This window comes from Crocuta crocuta, unplaced genomic scaffold (assembly GCF_008692635.1).
Source record: "Crocuta crocuta isolate KB4526 unplaced genomic scaffold, BGI_CrCroc_1.0 scaffold57, whole genome shotgun sequence".
NCBI classification, from domain to species: domain Eukaryota; kingdom Metazoa; phylum Chordata; class Mammalia; order Carnivora; family Hyaenidae; genus Crocuta; species Crocuta crocuta.
The window spans coordinates 3,452,898-3,476,639 of NW_027532163.1; the positions used below are offsets into that span (position 1 = coordinate 3,452,898).

At 39.1% G+C, this 23,742-nt stretch overlaps 1 protein-coding gene and 1 long non-coding RNA gene across 3 annotated transcripts in view; one reads left to right on the plus strand and one right to left on the minus strand.

The window, feature by feature from the left end:
• The window catches only part of LOC144241923 (uncharacterized), a 23,077-nt gene extending 234 nt beyond the window's left edge, over positions 1 to 22,843 (plus strand). Inside the window, exons 2-5 of one of the 2 annotated variants that reach the window (XR_013338247.1) lie at positions 5,578 to 5,699; positions 6,576 to 6,663; positions 20,085 to 20,185; positions 22,512 to 22,843. This is a non-coding gene — a long non-coding RNA (uncharacterized LOC144241923). The remainder of the gene's footprint in view (positions 1 to 5,577; positions 5,700 to 6,575; positions 6,664 to 20,084; positions 20,186 to 22,511) is intronic. The other variant, XR_013338246.1, reaches the window with a different exon arrangement.
• RBPJ (recombination signal binding protein for immunoglobulin kappa J region) overlaps positions 1 to 23,742 on the minus strand; it is a 215,382-nt gene that overhangs the window by 100,341 nt on the left and 91,299 nt on the right. The window lies entirely within an intron of this gene.

The window sequence follows — 23,742 nt, forward strand, 5'->3', positions numbered from 1 at the left end:
GGCGGGCTGTAAAGCAAGAAGGGGAAGCCAGGAGATTAGAAACTCCTCTTGGTGCCGTTGGTCAGAGGTCAGACAGTAGGGCAGGAGGAGCCCCAGGCCTATCCCCCGGGGAGGTTTCCTGTCGCCTTCCTCGAGCCGGGTACTTTCCTAAAATGTGTTTGACGCCGCACCCCCGGCCTCCGGGAGCTGACGGCCCCCCACTGTCGGGTTTGAGTCACGCCTCTGAGTCACCTAGTCTGGCCATCACTTTACTTGGTTTAAAACAAGTTCGGATTTCCTTAGCTACTCTCTTCTAGCGATTGGTTGTTTTCTTTCTGATCTGCCCGCCGGCCTCGCGAGCTGGGCAGGGAAAGAAGACTGCTCTCCGCGTTCCTGCACTGTTGTCTGCCTCCCATTCAAGGACACAGTTTAAAATTTTCTTTCCCTAATCTCTTCTTAGCTTTTTGAAATAACTCCTGGAGTTCAGTTCCTAGTCTCGTGTGTTTCATTTTCCTTTCCTTCCACCAATAAAAGTTAAGATGTTGGCTTTGCTTTCCTTCGCCTTTCGGTTTGCTGAAATATTCATTCCATTTTAGGTATTGTTTCATCAGATGCTTTAGCGATGACTGTTTAAGTGTATCCCTTCTTTTGAATTATTTGACCAGTGAATTCCTGGTCACATTCTTCAATCCGGCGCATTTCATATTGTCCTGGTGTGGTTTCTGTACCAGTTTAGCCTGGCATTGTCTAGGAACTGGTGGCTTGGTGACATCAGGGATCCGCAAATGTGGAATTGAATTGAGTTTTGGTTTTTGGAGGAGAGTGAGTCCTTTAATAGAGGCTCATGTTCTGCTTGTTATGTAGTGGACAGGAAATCAAGTGTTTCAAGTTTTCAGGGTTTTTAGTTATGTGTGATGATGATGTGTGTGTGTGCATTGCCTATCTCTTTGATTAAATATTTCACACAGAAAAAGGTGTAAGAATATTTAATATGATAGGTCAGTGCAGGTCAGATTTGGAACAGGATAGCTCAGGACGAGGACATGGGCAGATTCCTTGGAGGCATCTCAGTCCTGGTCTAGTCCAGGCCATTTACTTAATTTAGAACCATGGCCATCTGAGAGCCTCAGCCGCAGAAAGCTATGGTAACCATAAACCAAGTCACAAATCATCTTCACCCTAAAACATGCTCTGCCTGCCTTCTTTCTCCGTCTCAGTAATTGACAACTTCAGCCTTCCACTTCTCCAAGCCAAACCTTGGAGTCATTCTTGCCTCCTTTTCCTCCTGCATCCAACATCAAGTCTAACCAAATCGTGCCAGCCATTCCTACGAAATAGACCCACAGTCCAGATACTTCCACAACTCCATGCTTACCAACCTGGTGTGACCCATCTCATTTCTCGCCTTGTTTAGAAAGTCTCCTAAGTGGTTCTCCCTTCTTCCATTCTTGACCCCCCTCAATCTGTTCTCAATAGAGCATTCCGATCAGCCCTCTGGAACTCTATGGTTTTTCCATTACACAATAAGGACCGACACAATCCGACCTGCTACTCAAATCCCCTGACGTCCCTGACCTCACCTCTCCTCTTGCCTTTGCTCGCTGAGCTCTAACCAGCAGCCTAACTCGCTGTTCCAGGACATACCGGGCACGCTATCAACTGCTCTTGCTCTTTCCTTCAGGTACCTTGCTCATTTTTTCACTGCTTTCACACCTTTGCTTAAATGTCACCATCTCAATGAGACCTTCCCTGACCACCCTTCACAAAAGGGACTCCTCATACTCTCTAGTCCCTTCTTTATTTTTTCCCAAATCACTTATAAATTAACATACCACATATCGTACCTGTGTATTGCGTTTACTCTCTGGCTTCTCCCATTATATGTAACCCTAATGATGACAGGGACTTTTGTCTATTCACTGCTCAAACCTAAGCCACTAGAACAATGTCTGGTGCATGAGAGTTACTCAGTATGTATTTACAGAATGAACAGTATGCCTTCTCCTCTACAGCAGAGGAGAAATGATTCTGAAAACTCACTAAGCCCCTCCTAGGGTTGAAAACAGTATTGGGGTTAGACCAGCAAGGAACACCCTAGTGCCACACTACCTGGAGAGAAAAGNCTTGTTAACTATACTGGAATTAAAATTAAAACTTAATTTAAAAATCATGATACATTCAGGGCACATGGGTGGCTCAGTCAGTTGGGCGTCTGACTGTATTTCAGCTCAGGTCATGATCTCACAATTTCATGGGTTCAAGCCCCACGTTGGGTTCTGCACTGACAATGTGGAGGAGCCTGCTTGAGATTCTCTCCCTCTCTCTGCCCCTCCTTCCTGCTTGAGATTCTCTCTCTCTCTCTCTGCCCCTCCCCTGCTTATACTCTCTGTCTCTTTCAAAATAAATAAATAAACTTAAAAAAAATTGGGGCACCTGGGTGGCTCAGTCAGTTGAACATCCAACTTCAGCTTAGGTCATAATCTCATGGTTCCTGGATTCACTGTGCTAACAGCTCAGAACATGGAGCCTGCTTGGGATTCTGTGCCTCCCACTCTCTCTTCCCTCCCCTGCTCGCACTCTGTCTTTCAAAAATAAATATTTGAAAAACTTGTTAAATCATGATATATTCACAGAATTGAAGAGTATGCATCTGTTAATAAGCCAAGGCTGCTTTTCATGTACTTGTATGGAAGGATCACAAAGTTTAAAACACAAGGTACAAAATAGTATTAGATAAGTACATGCTATTTGCCTATATGCATCTCAAATGGCTCTGGGATTACACACTAGAAACTGTACCAATGCCTGCATAACATGAGGGATTCAAGCATTGGAGGATGTAGGTGAGAAGATGACTTATCTCACAGTCTACTGTCTTGGATACTTTGAGTTTTGTACCAAGTGCATATATTGCCTACTCAAAATATAAAACATAAAAAAGAGGAAAAGGAAAAAAATGTGAATGAAGAAAAAAATTGACCAAATAAAATTATTTCCCTTCACCTATTTGCTAGAAAATTATTTTCTAAATTTTTAATTTATTTATTTTGGGGGGTGGGGAAGAGAATGCACAAGAGAGATGCAGAGAGAGAGAAGAGAGAGAATCCCAAGTAGACTTTGCTCTGCACTGCCAGGGCAGACCCTGATGCAGGGCTTGAACCCACAAACTGTGAGATCATGAGCTGAAACCAAGAGTTGGACGCTTAACCGATTGAGCCACCCAGGCACCCTGAAAATTAGCTACTAGTAGAAGTTGTGTACATGACCTACCATCTCAGTAGAATTAAGTGCAGAACTGTCAGTACTTCACTCCAACCACTGGGCAACCCTGAACTCATAAGCAAACCCAATCACGCAGCAACTTTAGAGTCCCTACCATTCATGTCAGATGCCATCTTTGGTGATTTAAAAAGCTGGATAATGCAGAAACCTCAGGGGACTCCTGGCCCACAGAGTACACAGACCGGTTGCTGTGTAATTCTAGGATAGATGTAGTTTAATGACATGGGAGTACAATGGAAGAAGGACCTAAGTCTTGAATGTTGGACCCTGGGAAACCTTGCAGAGATGACGATTGAACCGACTCTTAATGGAGCGGAGTTCAGAAGACAATCAGAGGAGGAAGAAGCATGAGACGCACAGGAAACAACATGTTTAGCCTCTGAGGTGTGAAAAAGCATCTTGTACTCAGGGGAACTCCAGGTGTGGGGGGGTGGTGCATGTAGAAGCAAAGGGGGTGGCTTCCTAAACAGGGTCGTAAGAAGGACCTGAAGAGGGGCGCCTGGGCGGCTCAGTAGGTTGGGCGGCTGACTTTGTCTCAGGTCATGATCTCACGGTTTGTGAGTTTGAGACCCGTGTCAGGATCTGTGTTGACAGCTCAGAGTCTGGAGCCTGCTTTGGATTCGGAGTCCATGTCTCCCTCTCTCTCTGCCCTTCCCTGTCATGCTTTCGCTCTCACTCTCAAAAACAAACACTTTAAAAAAGTTTTTAAAGCATTTCAGGTTAAAGGGAGTAATTGCATATTGTTTCTTTCTTACAAGCAATAAACAAAATATTTAAATATGAAAAGGAATGCGTTTAGGAGCCCCTGAGTGTATAGACAATGGGCATGTGAAGCTGTTGGTGGCGGTGAAATAAGCAGATCCATGCAAGGGGCATGTTTTGCTGTGGTGGTTTAACCCACAGTGACATATTTCAGCAATTCTTTTATTCTAAGATTAAATTACATTATCTTCTATTAACGAGGCACAGTGAAACATTGAATATTTTGCCAGGCAGCCTCATGATGGAGAACATGGGCTCTAACACCACATTGCATGGATTCTGTCTCTAAAACCTTAGACACCTTACTGCCCGTTGTCAGTGCCTGTTTCCTCACCTGTAAAATGGAGGTAATAGCACTTAATTCATAGGGTAATCATGAGACTGCAAAGTGTTTATTATGTCTAAATCGCACAGAATGATGCCCATGACCTAATTGTTATGGTAGTGTTAGTTTTTATCGTTATCATGTTTATTCAATAAATCTATAAGTTGCATTCATCTAATGAATCTTCTTGCAAAGCAGGTGAAAATATCTTCAACACTTTGAAAATCAGTGTTTAAATTGCTGGATATAGGGGTGCCTGGGTGGTAAGCATCCGACTCTTGGTAAGCATCCGACTCTTGATTTCAGCTCAGGTCATGATCTCACAGGTCTGGAGAACAAGCCCTCCGTCAGCTTAGGATTCTTTCTCTCTTCCCCTCTCTGTGCCCCTCCCCTACTCACACATGTGCATGCACGCTCTCTCTCGCTCACTCTCTCTCTCAAGAGATAAAAAATAATTGAATGAATAAATTGCTGAATATAGTGACAATTTGATCCAGGTTGGTGTTCATTCATTTCTTTATCCTATCCCACTTAGATAGGGCAAAGTCACTATTATTATTTCATTTTAAGAGGTGCACTTGTCCTAGAAGGTTGGAAACCTGCTGTGGATGGCCAACCAGAGCCTCTCAGAATATAAAGCAGAGTGTGATGTGATCGGATTGTGAGGTAGTTATGAGCTTAAGAAAACCTTACTGAGGGGTGACTGGGTGGCTCAGTAAGTTGGGCAGCCCACTTCGGCTCAGGTCATGATCTCACGGTTCATGGGTTCGAGCCCCGCATTGGGCTCTATGCTGACAGCCAGCTCAGAGCCTGGAGCCTGTTTTGGATTCTGTGTCTCCCTCTCTCTCTGACCCTGCCCTGCTCACACTGTCTCTTTCTCTCTCAGAAATAAATAAAACATTAAAAAAAAAAATTTTTTTTAAAGAAACCCTTACTGACAACTCACACTAGGAGTTTCGGAATTGTTTACTCCAGAGAAGTTTTTTGCAGTTTTCATTCATCTTTACACCTTTTTTACTTTATAGATTTTTTTAAGAACAATATCCCCATCATTTTCTACTACATGTTAATTAAGGTCAATGAAATGTACAAGAGGTTGAAACAGTGTCGGCTTCAGGAAAACTTGAGCGACAAAAATAAATATTCACTCTTTTTTTTTCAAACATATTTGACTTTCACAGGGTTCTTTGGCCCCGGGAATTCGATCTTTTTTTTTCTTTTTTTTGCAGGCCTAAGTTAAACTTTACATCAGTGGCTAACATGTGCAGCAGTTCAAGAAGGTGAAGTAAGAAAAAGAACGGCCCATTTACTCCAGTGATGTGGAACGTGAATGGAATCAAATGCACATTTGGTGTGTACAAATCTAATAATTTGTCAAAAGTTTTCATAGCTAACGTAATTGGAAGAAAATGTTTCCACGTGTGATTGATATGCCTTGTTCTTTTTATGCTATAAACAAGATAAAGCCAGTTTTACGAAAAATGACAAAATGACAACACTTTACAAAACAATACCATGTGAATCATAAAATACCAGTTATTTGTTGACAAGGGAATATATATATAAATTGTGATTTCCTAAACTTTCCCTTTGTCATGTATCATCTGTTGCAGTGGTTTTTGGTTCTGTGTTGTCAGTGTTGAACACCATAGTTAAAAAACAGCTAGCAGGGGGCGCGAGGTGGGGGGGGGGGTGCTGGGTGGTTCAGTCAGTTAAGTGTCTGACTTCGGCTCAGGTCATGATCTCACGGTTCATGAGTTCAAGCCCGGTGTTGGGCTCTGTGCTGACAGCTCAGAGCCTGGAGCCTGCTTGGGATTTTGTGTCTCCCTCTCTCTCTGTCCTTCTCCCACTTGCACGCTGTCTCACTCTCTCTCGAAAATAAAATAAAACAAAAATAAAATATTAAAACAAATAAAAAATTAAAAATAAACAAGTAAAAAATTTTTTTTTAAATCCAGCTGGGATTTGAAGGAAAGAGCACCAGACTAGCTCTACCATTGAGTACTACCTCCACCACCAGCCAGAAGGCCAACTGTGGGGATAAGCTGATATTTCCTCATTTGCTAACAGGGAATGTAAAACCTATTGCTGAGGGACATTTTGAGAATTTGTTCAGCTATTACATGAAATAACTATGTACGTAGTATGTACTCTGTAAATGTGACCTCTTTAGGAAATTCTATCACCCATACTGATACTGAGTTTTGTTTTGTTTTGTTTCTATTAGATGGGCTAACGATACCTTGTTAGAGATTCGTTGCACAGATCATACTAGATAATTATGTAGAGGACTAAATGGAAAGAATTGTCTCTCAGTAAGTTCATTGTATTTATTTTTGGTTGGCATATTTATTTGTAAAAATTTGACTACGGTTATATAGGAAATCAAGAGAACAGAAAAAGACCCTAACATTTTCTCCTCTGGTTGTGTTACTATTAACCTTGGGCACAGATGGCCTTTATCAGTTTTTCAAAGAAAGCCTTTATTCTTTGCATCTGTGTTACTTTGTGTCATAGATAGTGTAACGATAAGCATCAACTGGTAGATATGACCTTTGTGGCTAGCACCCTTGCCCAAAATAGACTAAGATAATCTTTGGAGCCAGTCTATTCAAGCACTGACAAATAGTGAGAGATATCAATTTCTGTCTTCTGAAATACCTATGTCAGACAGTTGACTAAGAATCCCCTTAAACATTATGATCAAAGCTGTACATTATCGATTTTAATAATTGCCATTATATCAATATCATCCATATTTTTAACTTTAATTAATTTTTAAAGTTTAATTGTTCAACATGTAGGAATTTAAAAAAAGATTTTGTGAAATTACTGCAGGGAAAAGGTATCTAAGATAACTTCTAATTAGGCTATTAATAAATATTGAGTATGGACTTAGTTTTATGCAATAATTATGTCTGAAAAGTTTCATCTCAATCTCATAATGATGTATTTAATTTGTCAAAGGTTTTAGAGAAACTCTCCATTTAAGGATATTTTTAAAAACTCCACGTCAGGGGTACCTAGCTGGCTCAGTCAGTAGAGCATAAGACTCTTGACCTCAGAAGTTGTGAGTTCAAGTCCCATGTTGGGCAGAGTTTGCTTTAAAAATAAGTAAATAAAAGTCCATATGTGTTTTTTAAAAACTAAATTAAAAAAATTTTTTTAGGGGCGCCTGGGTGGCTCAGTCGGTTAAACATCCAACTTCAGCCCAGGTCATGATCTCACGGCTCCTGAGATTAAGCCCTGCCTTGGGTTCTGTGCTAACAGCTCAGAGCCTGGAGCCTGTTTCGAATTCTGTGTCTCCCTCTCTCTCTGACCCTCCCCGCCTCAAGCTCTGTCTCTCTGTGTCTCAAAAATAAATAAATAAATAAATAAATAAACATTTTTAAAAATTGTCTAAATAATGACTGTTAGATATTATAATTGGTACTGTTGTGTGTGTAGTTTTTGCAACTTAAATGGTTATTTAACTAAATTTGATCATGATTAGCATCCCAGGGAAGGTAAAATAATTTATATCAAGGTATTATGAATATCCCACTAGTGGAAAAAAACATTTCTCAAGATCTTAACTACAAATCTCCTCCCATCTAAGTACTTTGGAAAGATTTGGAAATTTATGTGTGCTTTCTTTTTTTTCCTCTCCCAGCTTTCCAAACACTTGGCTTAAATTCTACCCTCAGAATTACTCTTGACTTCAGTGAGAGTTATAAACTATCGTCTGGGAGAAGCATTTGGCTCCTACTTTTCAAGTCTAAGGTTCTCCAGAAATGTTCTTATGAAATGTGAATCTGATTTTCATCACACAGTTTTACCTACATAGCATCACATTTTCCTTCACCAGCAAACACTTAAGTATTTTATTTTTAACTTAGCAAAGCTATATCTGTATTTGCATGGTACTTTCCAAGTTTCCGAAATAGGCAACAAATCAAAGAATCTAGGCAAAAAAAGGATTTAAGAACTGAAAGATAACTTCTGAAAAACAGATTACATACAGAAGTATTTAGTTTTATGCAATAAAGGGTTTTTGAAAATTTTTATGCCAATCTAACACGCAGGCAATCAGCTTGCTATTTAAAGGGATAGTGTGATATGCAATATGTGAATCAACAATAACTATAATTGATTCTACCTGTCCCAAGCCTCTTCACAAATATCATCTCACTCAGTTCTCAGGACAAAGTGGCAGGGAGGGGATTTTATTCGTGTTTCTACAGATAAGGCTCAGAAAACATGACTTAACCAAGTTATACCTCCAGAAGTGGAGTTTCTGATTGTCAGTGAGTTGTGGTCTTTTACTATAGAAATTCAAATGATTTTATTATTACAATCTGATAGAGACTATCTTCTGTCAAATACTCAGAGTAACTGATTATAATTTTAATAACTTACTTACAAAAATATAAATGGTAAGGATTTAAAAAAATTATTTTTAAATAGGTGTTTATATGAACTAGTAAAAATGAATGGCTAAGGGTGGGTAGCCAAGGCAGGGAGAAGACCTAATAACCTTGTAGATTTTGGAATGTTTTATTATTTTTAAAAATAATTCACCAAAGACACCATAAGAGAGGCATACTGAAGGCTAATAAACATAGACACAAAATTCTCAACAAAATACAGATGGCCCTTATCTTATAATGGTTTGACTTACAATTTATTGACTGTTTGATGGTGTGAAAGTGATATGTGTTCAGTAGAAACCATACTTCAAATTTTGAATTTTGATTTTTTTTCCCCAGGCTAGTGATTTGTGGAACGATCCTCTCTCATGGTGGTGGGCAGCATGAGCAAGATGTAGCTTCCGATCAGTCATGCAATCACGAGGGTGAACAACTGATAGGCTTACAATCATTCTATGCCCATACAATCGTTCTGTTTTTCACTTTTTGTATAGTATTCAATAAATTACATGAGCTATTCAATACCGTATTATAAAGTAGGCTTTGTGGTAGATGATTCTGTCCAACTGTAGGCTAATGCAAATGTCCTGAGCATGTGTAAAGTAGGCTAGGCTAAGCTGTAATGTTTGGAAGGTTAGGTGCATTAAATGCATTTTTGACTTATAATATTTTCAACTTATGTTGTATTTATCTGGACATGACCCCATCATAGGTCAAGTAAGATCTGTACTAGAGAATACCAAACAAACTAGAAATAGAAGGAAACTTATTCAACCTGTTAAAGAGCATCTATGAAAAATCTAGAACCAGTATCATATTTAAAGGTAAATGACTGATGTCTTCCTACTGACATCAGGAAGTAGGCAAAGATTTTCATTCTCACCAATTGTATTCAACATTGTACTGGAGGTTTTAATCAGACAATTTGGCAAGAAAATTAAATAAAAGGCATCTAGATTGGAAAAGAGGAAAACTATCTCTAGTTGCACGACATGATCTTGTAGAAAATTCTAAGCATTACTCTAAAAAAAAGTATTATAACTAATACACAAGTTTAGCAAGGTTGTAGGACATAAGGTCAATATAAAAAATCCTTTATATTACCAAATATTTGCAATGGACAAACCAAAAATAAAATTAAGAAAATAACTCCATTTATAATAGCATAAAAAGAATAAAATGTTTAGAAATAAATTTAATTTAAAAAGTTAATTTTAGTACTCTGAAAAATATAGAACATGGTTGAAAGAAATTTAAAACAATCTAAATAAATGGAAAGACATCCCATGTTCATGGATTGAAAGATATAATTTTTAAGATGGCAAACTCCCAGATCAATTTGTAGAGTCAACATAGTAACTATCAAATTCCCAACTGTCTACTTTACAGAAATTGACCAGCTGTTCCTAATATTCATATGGAAATTCAAGGAAACCAGAATAGCCAGAACAATCTTGAAAAAGGACAAAGTTGGGGGATTTATACTTTCCCTTTTCAAAACTTACTACAAAGCTATAGTAATCAAGACTATGTGGTCCTGGAATAAGGTAGACATACAAATCACTGGAATAGAATGAGAGTCTAGAGGGAGGCCTGGATGGTTCAGTAAGTTAAGTGACTGACTCTTGATTTTGGCTCAGATCATGATCTCATGGTTCAAGGCACTGAGCTCTGCATCAGGCTCCGTGCTGACAATGCAGAGCCTGCTTGTGATTCTCTCTCCCAGTCTCTCTACCCTGACCCTGCTTGTGCTGTTTTTCTCTCTCAAAATAAATAAGTAAACTTAAAAAAAAAAAAAAAAAGAATGAGAGCTGGACATGTACCCTCACTCTTGTGATCAATTAATTTTCCAACAAAAGTGTCAAAACAATTTAATGGGGAAAAAATGGTCAACAGGGACCACTAGATATCCGCATACAAAAGAATGAAGTTGGGCCTGAACTTTATAAAATATATAAAAATGACCTTAAAATGGATCAGAGTCCTAAATGTAATAACTAAAACTGTAAAACTCTTAGAAGAAAGCAATGAGGTAAATATTCATGATCTTGTACTAGCAATAGTTTCTCAGATGTGGCAACAAAGTACAAGCAACAAAAGGAAAAGCATAGATAAACTGGATTTCATCAAAACCAAGCTTTGATGCTCAAGAAAGTGAAAAAGACACCCCAGAGAGTGGAAGAAAATATTTGCAAATCATTTATCTGGCAAGGATCTAGTATCCAGAATATATAAACATGTACAAATATATAAACAATTCCGAAAACTTGAGTAATACAAACTACAGCCCAACTGAAAAATAAGCTAATGATCTAAATAGACATTTTTCCAGAGAAGATATGTAAATGGTCATTAGCTTATGAGAAAATAGTCAACATCATTAGCCATCCAGGAAATGCACATCAAAACCACAATGTGATACCATTTCACACCCACTAGGATGGCAGTAACAAAAAAGACAGATAATGACAAACGTTGTCAAGAATGTAGAAAATCAGAACCTTCACACATTAATGTGATGGAAATGTAGAAATGATGAAGTCACCTTGAAAAACAGTCTGACTGTTCCTCGAATGGCTAAAGGTAGACCCAATAACCTCACTCCTAAGTAGATACCCAAGAGAACTGAGAACCTATGTCCACACAAAAGCATGTCCGTGAATAAGCATGGCAGCATTATTCATCATAGCCAAAAAGTAGAAACAACCCAAATGTCCATCAACTGATGAACAGGTAAATACAGTGTAGTATATCTATAAAATAGAATATTAGGCCAAAAAAGAAATGAAGTACTGATATGTGTCACAGCATGGATAAATCTTGAAAACATGCTATATGAAAGAAGTAGTCATGAAAAGTCCCATATTATATGATTCTGTTAATATGAAGTGTCCAGAATAAATAAGCCTATATAGATAGAAAGTAGGTTAATAGTTGCCTAGGGCTAGAAAGAATAGGGGTGGGGGACAGGAGTGACTACTAAAATGTGAAGGACTCTTTATGGAGTGATGAAAATGTTCTAAAATTGTGGTGATGAGGGGCACCTGGGTGGCTCAAGTTTATTAAGTGTTCAAGTCTTGATTTGGGCTCAGGTCATGACCTCATGGTTTGTGGGATCGAGTCTTGCTGCGGGCTCCACACTAATGGCATGGAGCCTGCTTGAGGTTTTCTCTCTCTCCCTCTCTCTCTGCCTCTCCCCTGCTCTCTCTCTCAGAAAAATAAGTAAACATTAAAAAACTTTTTTAATAAATAAAAATAAAGTCATGCTGATGATTGCACAGCTCTGAATACACTAAAAGCCATTGAATGTACCCTTTAAAAGGGTAAATTATATGGTATGTGAGGTGTGTCCTGATAAAGCTGTTAACAAAAAAAATGGCAGAAGAAAAATGTAACTGTACTCAATTACATGATAATTTTTGTCTTAGTCATATGCTGATATAAATGTTCGAGTACAGCCAAATAAATAATCAACTCCATAGAAAATTAGAGAATAATCATCACTGTGTCAGTTGATTTACCCTCTAGCTTCATAGTAAGTTTGAGATTATATTTCTCGCAAGGATAAGATCTCTTTACATTTCAGAAGTGGACTGATCTTATTCTAAGATAAAAATCATAGTTGAAATGACTGAGTACTGACTTAATCCGAGTACCTCATGTACGTGATCCCATTTGATCCTCCCATACCCCTGAATAAGACTCCTACTCCCCCTTTTATTTTTATGTTTTATTTTCTTAAAAGTTTTGTTTACTTAAGTAATCTCTACAACGTGGGGCTTGACCTCATGACCCCTGAGATCACGAGTCACATGCTCTTCTGATTGAGCCAGCCAGGAAACTCTACTCCCCCCTTTTAATAACTAAGGAAGCTGTGGCCCAGAACAGTTAAGGAACTTTCCTTAGCGAGCACCCAGTTACAGAGACAGCTAGAATGGGAATACTGTGGGCTCTTCTGACCTTTCCTATAACCTAGGCCTGCTGGGTCACTTTCTCTTTCATTACCATTGGTAAATTAAGATCCCAAGGCTGAGATCTTAGGGTAGGGTAATTACATAATAGGTGTGTTAATGTTACCTTGAGAACCTTAAGAACTGGGACACCATCCCTAGGCCACTGGTGGGAACTGGTGATGGGGGTGGAGAGGTGTGGGGGATGGAATTGGAAATAGAACTTCCTAATTTTCAAATGTGCTGGAAAGGATGAAGAAATGGAAGAGAAAAATCCCAAAAGTTCCTTCCAGCTCTAAAACTCAATCAGTTTAAGGCTCCACCTTAATAGAGCTGAAGGTACCTGGAATTCAGATAACAATTTCTTTCCTCTCCTGACTTAGTCTTGTCCACAACCCACAGATTGAAGTGTCTCTTTCAGGGTTCCAATGACTACAGCCTCACCAGGAAGGGTGTTTTCAGACTTTTTCCCTTTAGCTGTACTCTGCTGGCAAAATGCATGCCAGAATTATCTTGGCAAATTTAGTTCTCTTATACTTATTTAGAAAAATTATCCTTAGGCCACATATTTAATTTCAGTCTATACTGTGTCTATTTCTTGTCCTTTGCTAAAATTGCTTTTCAATATGTGACAAATTGCAAAAACCACTTTTTAAAAAATTTAATTATTTTTAGAATGGGGAATCTGTACCCATGGAACAAAATTTAAAATGTTAGCAGTGAATCCACATAGAGTTGCCAGGTCTGGCAAATAAAAATACAGGACACCAGTTAAAATATAGTTAAATTTCAGGGGCGCCTGGGTGGCTCAGTTGGTTAAGGGTCCAACTTCGGCTCAAGTCATGATCTCCTAGTTTGTGGGTTCGAGCCCCACGTCAGGCTCTGTGCTGACAGCAAGCTCAGAGCCTAGAGCCTGCTTCAGATTCTGTATCTCCCTCTCTCTCTGATCCCCCCCTGCTCACGCTGTCTCGCTCACACACAAATAAATAAAAAACATTAAAAACTTAAAAAAAAAAACTATAAAACTTCAATAGAGGCTTTAAAATTTCAGTTAAATTTCAGATAACCAACAAATACGTTTTGAGTATAAATTTCTCTCGTCCAGTATTTGGGACATATTTGTACTAAAAATTATTTGTTGTTTATCGGAAATTCAAATTTAAGTGGGCATCCTGCGTTTTAGCTGGTAACACTAAATGGCACAGAAAAGTAAAACTCCCTCTGGTGTGGTCTCCTGGGGAACCAGTCAGTTACCCTCTCCAAAGGAAATCCTAGAACCAATTTCTTGAGTATCCTTCCAGGGATATTCTATAATTAACTTTCTTTTTGCCACAAAGTTATCAAGCCTCAGTACAAAATAGATTTGGGGGCAGAAAAAGGATCTAAACCAAATACAACAGTGTCAGTGTTTTTAATTTGGACTCCTGACAGTTTGCTAAAGGAAGTTAACGGAGGCTATGTGATGATACACAAGGGAAGGGATTTTTAGTTCATACCAACTGGGTAACCTTGAGTGTGGTCCTTAACTTCTGGGAGTCTCTAAATAAAAGAGGTTAATATTAATACTCTCCTCATGCATTTACAGTGAATAGTAAGTAACACATGTAATATGTATGCAAAATGCTGGGCACAAGGTAGGCGTAAGATCAGCAGAGTCCTCTCTCTGGATGTTTTAGGGTATTCATTCATCTGTAACTTTCTTAAGAAGTTCATCATAAAGTCCTCTGTCTGAAAACAAAGGCCAAGTGAACTAAGACTGTCTCACTATAATCTTCTAAGTTTGCCATTGGGTAACTCATCAACTCAGTTTTCTCCTTATAGCCTCTACTCCACCAAATACGTTGTTCAGGACCCTGATGGCTCAATTTATCCTTTCCTACTTTCACTTATTGAATCTGTTCCTCTGTCATCCATGGATTCAAAAAAGTACTTACTGAACACCCAGTCTGAGCAAGGCATCAGTGTAAGTACTGGGGAGGCAGGTTTGAGCAGGTAAGACAAGATCAGTGCCTTCGTGTTCAGGGATGGGGACATGGATAATAAAAGGGTAAACAAATAAGTAAGACTGTTTTGGATAATGATAGAAATTCTGCAAAAAATTCAACAGGAGTGGAAAACAGAAGGGGGAGAGGGAAGCTGGCTCTATTCAGATCAACTGCCCTATTAATAGTAAATTCCTTCCATTGTACTTAAGCTGCTCAAAGTACTTTAATTGTGTCATTCCTTTAAAAAGGTTTTTGAACAATACAAGTAGAGAGCAACAACCCTTACAATTTTAAGTTCTTTAGACTCAGCAGTATGTAGCTACCAAGATCTTTCAAAGGTGTGGACTTGGATATTTCTATCTTTCTTTGGGAGAGTCTCCATGGGAAAAGGAAAAGTGATAAGCATTCAAATTCTGAGTGCAAATTATGAATGAGCAAAGCCTCAGACCCATTATTCACGTATATAATTCTCCCCAGACACAAACACGCATACGCATGCACATACACACCCAGTGCTGCAAGTTGGCTATTTTCACACCCAGATGAGAATAGGACGAATCTGATTCAAAACCATCTTTCTGCCTTTTTACTTATACCAGTTAACCTATAATTTCATGCCATTTCCACTTCTCCAAAGCTCTTGCTTCTTCATTAAGAGATTTTCATTTAAAAAAAAATCACTATAAAGGGAGTTGGGATATGAGGAGGTTCGGCATTAAGTAATTCAACATCGTTAAAAAATCAAAATATAATAACTTCCCACTTCATTTTGCCTGTTAGGTCACATGTTATCAGAGCTAATGTTCAGAGATAATTATCTATTTGTAATGGGAGTGATTCCTAAATTATTTTTAAAGCAGTTTAACTATCTTTTCTGAGAAGCTTCTTGTTGTTTGCCAGGATAATGCAATTCCTGTTTGTGCATTATAAAATGAATACAATTTATATGAAGAAAATCTTTTTCCTTTGTTCCTCCCAGTGAAATGATGATTAAAAGCAAAACAGCTGAAAATGCTATATTAGTTCACAAAAAATTCTCAGAATAGTGTATTAAAACTGAAACTGACACATTAAGGAGGTGGTAAAATCTACTCACATTCAATTATTTACGGACAGAAAAAAAGATTAGATACCATCAGTGTTTGCAGATTTACATGATGTGTTAACAATGATATTGGAAGCAGGCATGAAATTTATCCTGTAGATAAGGATTTCTTCTAAACAGGTTTAGAAGACTTTATTAATTATTAGACTCATAAAATTAACTAAGGTATAAAATGAGAAATACTTAAAGATATTATTATATAGAAACTTAGCTAAGAAGATAATCATGTGACTGCTTTCCATCTTCTTAGTTGACCCTTGCTCCCCTGCCCTGTCCCTTTTTTTATCTTTTGAGGTATAAAGTATATTTATTTCAGGGGCTCCTGGGTGGCTTAGTCAGTTAAGCACCCCCAACTCTAGATTTTGGGTCAGGTCATGATTTCACAGTTCATGGGACTGAGCCCCATGTTGGGCTCCGTGGTGACAGTACTTAGCTTGCTTGGGATTCTCTCCCTCTCTTTCTGCCCCACCCCCACAAGCACATGCATGGGCTCTCTCTCAAATTAAACAAACATTTTTAAATAAATAAATAAAGAAATTTATTTCATTGCCTCATTCCTTTTTTTTTTTTTTATAAATATTTTTATTTATTTCTAGGAGAGAGAGAGACAGCATGAGCAGGGGAGGGTCAGAGAGAGAGGGAGATACAGACTCAGAAACAGGCTCCAGGCTCCGAGCTGGCAGTCAGCANAATAAATAAATTTATTTCATTGCCTCATTCCTTTTTTTTAGAGTTTCTTTCTTTCTTTCTTTCTTTCTTTCTTTCTTTCTTTCTTTTGAAGTGGGAGGGAAATGTAGTATTTCTACAGGACAGGTTGCATATTCTATGACACCAATACAACTTTCTCTGTTCTACATTTTTTCTTAGAAGTCTAGAGTTTAAATGCTTCTAAAATGGTTAGTCTTAATTCTACTTAAACTATTTTTACAAATTTACTTTTTTTTTGAGGGTTTTGTTTTTTTTAAGATGATGATGATGATGATGATGATGATGATGTGATGATAGTAACCTCTACACCCAACATGGGGCTTGAACTCACAACCCTGAGATCAAGAGTCACATACTCTTCCAACTGAGCCAGTCAGATGCCCCCAGATTTACTTCTTACAAGTGCTTTTTTAGAATATTACTTTGTGTGTCAATAACTCCACCGGTGTTCTTGTCTCTAAACTTTGGACTTTTTTGACTTGGTGACATCACTTTTGTTTTTGTCCCTCATTGTCCTCTCTACAAGCCGTTTTCATCCTGAGTCCATCTCCACAGTTAATAATACCTTAACGAATGTGCTAAAAAACAGGCTCGTCAAGAATGCTGCTTTGAACTTAAGTTTTATAGGAATTTATCAACCGGAATGTTCCCTCAAATTATGATTATATTGAGCAAATATCAGTTATTAAGAAGATCCTTTAAAACCTCTTCTTCCTCTTCATTCACTGTGAAGGGTTTGGCTTCGTCCGGAGGCACACAACTAGTATGGAATGTGGCTTTCCCCATCTCATGCAAATCCCCTGTAGGGCTTGTGAAACTGCAACCCATAATCCCCTCTTGAAAAAACACACTGATTATTTGTGCTTATGTTAGTTCCAAATATTACAATAGTTTCTGGATTTTTGCCACATTCCTCTCTAGATGGTCATTTGGGAGACTTTGTTTATAATGGGTGTTTTGAATGAAATTTTAAAATTCCAAGACCACAGGATGTAAGACTCAATTGTGGGTTAAACTGAATTTTGCAGTTTTTCAAAGCGGCCCTCCTTAGATTACAATAGCAAACATTGAATAGAAAATGGGAGAGGGTATGTTTTTTTTCCAAGGATTAGTATATGAAAGAATATAAGAGAAGCATGCTATTTCCAAGGATGAAGGAATGTTTTCAAAATGGCCCATACTGTTCCATTGGTTGTTTAGGTAAATTAAAACATTAAGCTGTTTTCTGGATATCAGGAGAAACATTTTCTTTAGTAATTGTGCTAACTGTGATTTTAAAATCAGAAACAAGACCCTGAATTTAAAATAGCATCCCACCCCCAAAGATATTAGGTATGTTTACGAGGATAAACAATATAATAACTCTGTTTTAAAATTTAAGGCAATGTTAAAAATATAAAATTTCCTTAAGAACTTTTTCCTTCTAATAAATTCTGGGGTTTTTCCTCTTATACTCTTTGTTTCTTTTAGAAGTTGATGCTTGTTAAAGAACCCTTGGAGATTCTGGGACAAAATAAGTTGGCTTTTAAAAAACATGTGAATGAAGGCTTCTTGCATCTGATTACAACCTTCAGGAAGTTTTTTGACTTTGCAAATGATAGACTTAATCAATTGGTGCCTCTGACTTCAGTTGCTTTGTTCTCTGGTTCTCTGTTACCACTTAGATGTGTTCCGTTATCCACTGCTTATAAACCAGAACACAGTGAACACAGCAGATGAGTGAGTTAAGGCCAGCATTCTCTACAGGCATTCTCAGCCACTGTCAACTGATAGATTTCTCAAGATGTTTCAGTTTACATTCTCTCTATAAATCTCTCTCTCTCTCTCTCTCTCACACACACACACACACACACACACACACACGCATATACACACACACCAGTGACTTCTATGACATAACCTCTCAGGAATTCTATAAACACAGGATATGTAACACGGGTTAACCACTTGTCTAGGAAAGAAAATAAGCAGACAGTTGCCCACAGAACACATCTTACATTTAAGCTTCTATGTACGCCAAGAAAGTGATCCAAGAAAGTGATCACTTTGAGTCCCTGCCTGAGTAATAACAGGACCTTGAGAACACTATTGCTATTTTAAATGGATGTTGCCTGTTAACAGGATGCAGAATGAATTATGGCCTCTGTGTTAAGCTCTTTCTTTTATTGTGGACCTTGATCTTCAGAGAGGGTGTAGGAGGTAGCTAATTATAAAGGCAAACCTTATATTAGGACTATAGAAAAATATTCTACTTAGAAAGAAAAAAGAATATAAACTTTAATGTCACTGGTTAAAATAAAATCAATTGTTACTCATCAATGTGAAGAATAATGTATTAATAGTTCACATATAGCAGCTTCCTTGAAACTTATGAAATAGAGTGGAGGATAACGAAGGGTAAGTAAATGCCTTCTTTGCTAAGCCACCTGACTGATACTGAACCTGATTAATATTGTCCTAACACAGGGACGTCACCCACAACTTGATGTTTAGCAGCTACTTTCAACAATGGCCTTTAGGTCTAAAGTCTATTCTCAGTGACCTAGGGCTGGAAAAAAAAAAAGAGTATTGTTAGAAGTTGTATAGGGTGTGTGGGGTACGTTGTGACCAACAGCCCTGTGTTTTGTAATTAGAGTGAGAGATCGCCGTGCAAAATATTAGTAATGTTTCTATTCTATAGAAACAAGGACATCAGGAAGCTACACCACTGCAGCTGATGACATAAATTGCCCATCGAGAAGTCAAATTAGTCCCTCTAAACTCCACTTTAAGACAAATCCCAGGGAAGTCTCTTCAGTGAAGGCCGAGGGAATATTGTTTCTCCATTGTGCCCTTATGAACTCGTTGGGGCTCAGTTCTACATGGGAAGAACCTGGGGGCACCTGGGTGGCTCAGTTGGTTAAGCTCCCGACTTCAGCTCCAGTGATGATCTCATGGTCCTTGAGTCTGAGCCCCACATTGGTCTCTCTGCCGGTAGCGCAGAGCCTGCTTCAGATCCTCTGTCCCCCGCCTCTCTCTATGCCCCTCCCCTGCTTATGCTTTCTCCCTCAAAAATAAACATTAAGAGGGGCGCTTGGGTGGCTTAGTCGGTTAAGCGTCCGACTTTCNCCTAATTGTGGGTACAAGTACTGCAGGAGTGAAACAATTTACTGTGGTTATATAATTATACAATTTCTCTAGTTTCACCCTTGGGGCAACTCTACAGCATCACACTCTGCATGTGAACCCAGCAGAAGGGCCCGGACTACGGAGGCAGGGAATCCCTTAGGAGGCTCCCTTTTTTCCTTCAAACATCCTTGAATTACATGATTACTGGATGAGCAGGAACCAAGCTGCTGAACATCCCGATCGTCACTCCAATCCCCAAAGCAGCCCTGTGGCTGATTCTTTGATGTAACACGGCCAAAAGAGATGGAAGGGGCTGCTAGCAGACCGGCTTGGTTCAAAGAACCAACCCTGAGAACTGGGTGTAGCCCGGGCCAGCAGGCTTTGGGAATCCCTACACATTCTTTTACCTCTTTTGCGGCTGTCTGCAATTCCCTCTCACCCCCACCTCATCAGTGTTTTCTTGTCCTACAGCCATCACATCGCAGCCACTTGCTGCTTTCCAAAAGGACAATGACTCGCCCGATGAAGCAACCCACACTGTGTGAGAGACAGAAGCCCTCCTCTTCCCCCAGGTGAGTGTCCACATACACACACATACACACACACACACACACACACACACACTCACACCCATTCTTCCTGGATGGCAGCCATACTTGCTTTTTCACCCAACAAAGTCATTCTGATGGAGGAAATGTAGGCGCAATAGAAGAAGAGAAAAACGATCTTGTCATTTCCCTACTTAAATGTTTTCAATTATTTACAGCATTTCATCCCAAAGCCCAGAGCTAGTCAGTCCAGAGGAAATGGCTAGAAGGGATCATTCCCAAGAAGGGCCAATCTTGGTGAACAGGGCAACAGTCACCTAAGTGCTCAGTGGCTCTTCCTTGATACATATCTCTCCAGCATCAAGCCTCTCCAATCCATTACAAGCCTCATTAGTTCTATTCTCAAACTATGCCCCACATCTAATCATTTTTACCCCCTCCCCCACTACATCAAAGTCCAGGCCACCACCACCTCTCTCTAGGTACCTGAATTACCTTCCTATCTTCTTCTACTTTTATTCACCCCCCCACCCCCATATAGTCCATTCTCCATGGGATATCCTGGTATGATCTCTTAAAAATGTAAATCAAATCATGTGACTCAAATTTAAAACTTCTCACATACATGTCTCTTATTTTTGTTATTCTATCACACTTAAGATTGAACGCCCTTTAACAAAAAAGCTGTGTGTTGTTTTATAGGAAGCAAAATGCAAGCTGAGGGCCCCACCTTCCAGACACAAGAGAAAAGGTGGGTGGTGATAGCTCTCAAAGGAAGGAAAGGTAGAGAGCCCTGGGGGCCTGCAATTGAGGAAGGAAAAAGGATACTGAGAGCTGACTTGGGCCTGAGCAGGAGCCTGGGTTGAGCAGTGGAAGGACCCCTCTGGGGTATGGCTCCTGTCCCCCCCTCCATCCTCTTCTCTTACCCCCTTTTCTCCCCTTACCCGTATCCTCTCTTCTGTGCTCCTGCTATATTTCAAAATCCCTTTTGCTCCTGAAATCCAGGATGCCTATTTGCCTCGCCATTCATTTTCTCTGAGTTGAAGAAGGGCCTTCACCACCTTTTCTTCCTGGTGAATATTTATTCAGTTCCCAGACTAACTTCCCCCACCATGAGCTGATTTCTTCATTTCTTCCCCTTGCTCTGAAGGTTGTAAAATTGTTAAACCTGTTCTTTATCTCCAAATGGCAGCTTTGTCTTTCAGTAGTTTTCCAACGTCTGAAGTTTTCTATGTGCCTTGAAAATGATATTTACAATTCTACTTGATATCAAAACCAAAGACGGTATTGAACAATGTCCTGTTAGTTGGAGGAGCATATGACCTCACTTGGTACATACAACCTGTGGACTAGAAGTGAATCTAAATACATTAGTGGTTCTGACAAGTAGCTGCCCTACCTTGTCTGCCTCCTCTTCTGGACTCTGGATTATTGCACAAAGAGTAACCCTCTTTTCTCTCTGCTCTTTCCATGCACATTGATTCTGCCTCCCTGCAACACTTCTCAGCCGGGTATTATAGAAATAGAGATAGTCAACAGAAAGGAAAGCTTGTAAGTGAATACTTACTGGCTCGGGTACATAAACTGTGTTCAAGAAGAATGCTATTCATTTTTTTAAATGCCGGATTATTTACTTTGTTGTCTACTTCCTTGAAGGAAGACCGACTGGTTTAAAACAGAAATAAGGGCTATTGCTTTTTATGTATTTAATTTACAATTCTATTCTGGGAGGAGGATTCCCATGAATACACAGAAGCATTTATAAGTACTATAATATCTAAATAAAAGCACAACAAGTCATCTACTTTGGGGGGAACATTGAGGGTGCATTTTTTTTTTTTTTTAGCTAATTGGACAAATCTTGAAAGAACTGGAGTATTTAAAGAAAGCACATTATTACTGGAGCTAAATTCGAGTACTTTTATGGCAAGATTGGACAGCTGCTTGCACCTGCCCTAACTTTTTTTCAGGCTAAAGTTATCTATTCCGGGATCCTATGTCATGCAGTATAAAGCTTTGGTTTCAATCAGTCACTAACCCAGGACCTTGGATATATTTGAAATTCCTTTTCGGGGGAAAAAAAATTGGCCAAGGCTTTTGACTGCACCGCTTCTCACACCCGGGCCAGAGTGGGCTGGCTCTCCATGGCGACAAGAATGCATATTGGAATCTCACCCTTAAAGCCACAGAATCATAGCATTTTGGTCCAAAAAGGGACTTTAGAGTTCATAGGGTCCTTACTGACTCATTCTACATTTTTCTATAATGTTGTTTTAGCATTCCTTGCTCCCACATAGCAAATATCCCAAACTCTTAATTTAACTGACAATATAGAACATTTGTATTATAGGTGGCTGATACAGGAAGTCAAGACAAAGAAATAAGATTCAGCAGTTTATTCAAGAACTCCCACTTACAACTCCTGACACTGAAGAGATCGTCCATCAGACAGATTCATCATCTGTTCCTGTATATTCTCCAAGTTCCATCCCTTAATTTGGTAAAGAAATTAGAGGAAGTTTGCCTGGCCTGCATCTTCCTCATCCTCTTGCTCAAATATATTCATTAAAGTTAAAGGTGAGGTAAGACCAGGGCACCTGGGTGGCTCAGTCCGTTGAGATCGGACTTTGGCTCAGGTCGTGATCTCATGTTTTGTGACTTTCAGCCAAACATAGGGCTCACTGCTGTCAGCCTGTCAGCACAGAGCCTCCTTTGGATCATCTGTCCCTCTCTCTCTCTCTGCCCCGCCCCCCACTCGCACTGTCCCCCAAATAAATAAATAAATATTTAATATGACCTCTGTTTATATAGAGGGTTGGTATGAGAATACCTTTTGCATAAACAAGATTGAAGATACTGACCACAATGTCAAATGGCATTGTCTCTACACAGATCCATGTGATAAATTCCTTCTCGAATTTAGCTTCAGGCAATGATAACTTGTAGGCTGGCTCTTGCCAGAAAGTAAAACCTCTGCAGCCGATTATGTTTCTCTTTTCACCTTTGCTGCCAGAAAAATATGAACCAAATTTATTGCCAAGTGTAATCTGATAAACTCTGGTGCCTCGAACTATTCACTCCTCCTGCTTTCTTACATATATTGTTTGTAAATTGCCTCGAGTCACTGGAGAAGCATGTAAGTTCACAATGAGTAAAAAAAATTAAATTTTAAAAAAATGAGTAAAAACAATTGGTGGGTAATAAGGAACCGTCAAACTTGCCAATGACACTTGTCTGTGCAAAGACCTTTCTGCCATTGTTCCCATTTTTAGGGTAGTAAAGAGATCTTGTGTTTTGTATCAGAAAACCTGGGCTCAATTCCCAGCTCTACAACTTCCTCACTGAATAACCTTATAAAAGTTACCTAAGCCTCTATTTCCTCATTTCTAAATGGGGATATTAATGCTGTTGATCCACGGGCCTGTTGTGACAACCAAGTGAAAAAACAAGGGGAGATGCTTTCTCAATAGTGAGTCACTCTAGAAATGTTCGTTGTTACAACTTCCATACTCTGTCGTACAGGGCTGGCCCACCCCAACCAATACAGGTTTGCAGGAGCTTTAGAATAAGTACACAAATTC